A 542-nucleotide genomic window follows, 5' to 3' on the forward strand; every position below is an offset into this window, starting at 1 on the left:
AGAGGGGTAGAATATTAACAACTCTAATTTTTGTACTAACACGACTTTTTCTTAAAATAATATTTTAAAGCGATTAGTTTTATTTTGACGAGTCGACTTCGAACCCCGAAATAAAATAAATTGTAATCTAATTTTATTATTATGTTATTTATTTATTTTTCTTTTTCTAATTATAATGGAGGCTAGATAATAATATTAATATTATTATCAAGTCCGATTTTTACCGATATAAGCAATTATCGATATTTTTTGATGAGTTTAGAATTGCTAATGCTTCATCAAATATCTTTTAATTTCTAAGTTACTAATAATGTCATTTAAATTAGTAACTCATATATATTTAACCTTATATATTATTATTAATATTATGGTATATTATTCAACCTTATATTATTATTATTATTATTATTATTATTATTATTATTATTAACGTTATATGTTATTTATTTAACTCATCTTATGTCTTTTAATTGACATCATGACTTAACAATGTTTAACTTATTCTTTCTCTTGACCGAGCATTAAGAGAATAGAAGAAAGAA

The sequence above is a fragment of the Arachis duranensis genome, chromosome 1, assembly GCF_000817695.3.
Source record: "Arachis duranensis cultivar V14167 chromosome 1, aradu.V14167.gnm2.J7QH, whole genome shotgun sequence".
Classification (NCBI taxonomy): domain Eukaryota; kingdom Viridiplantae; phylum Streptophyta; class Magnoliopsida; order Fabales; family Fabaceae; genus Arachis; species Arachis duranensis.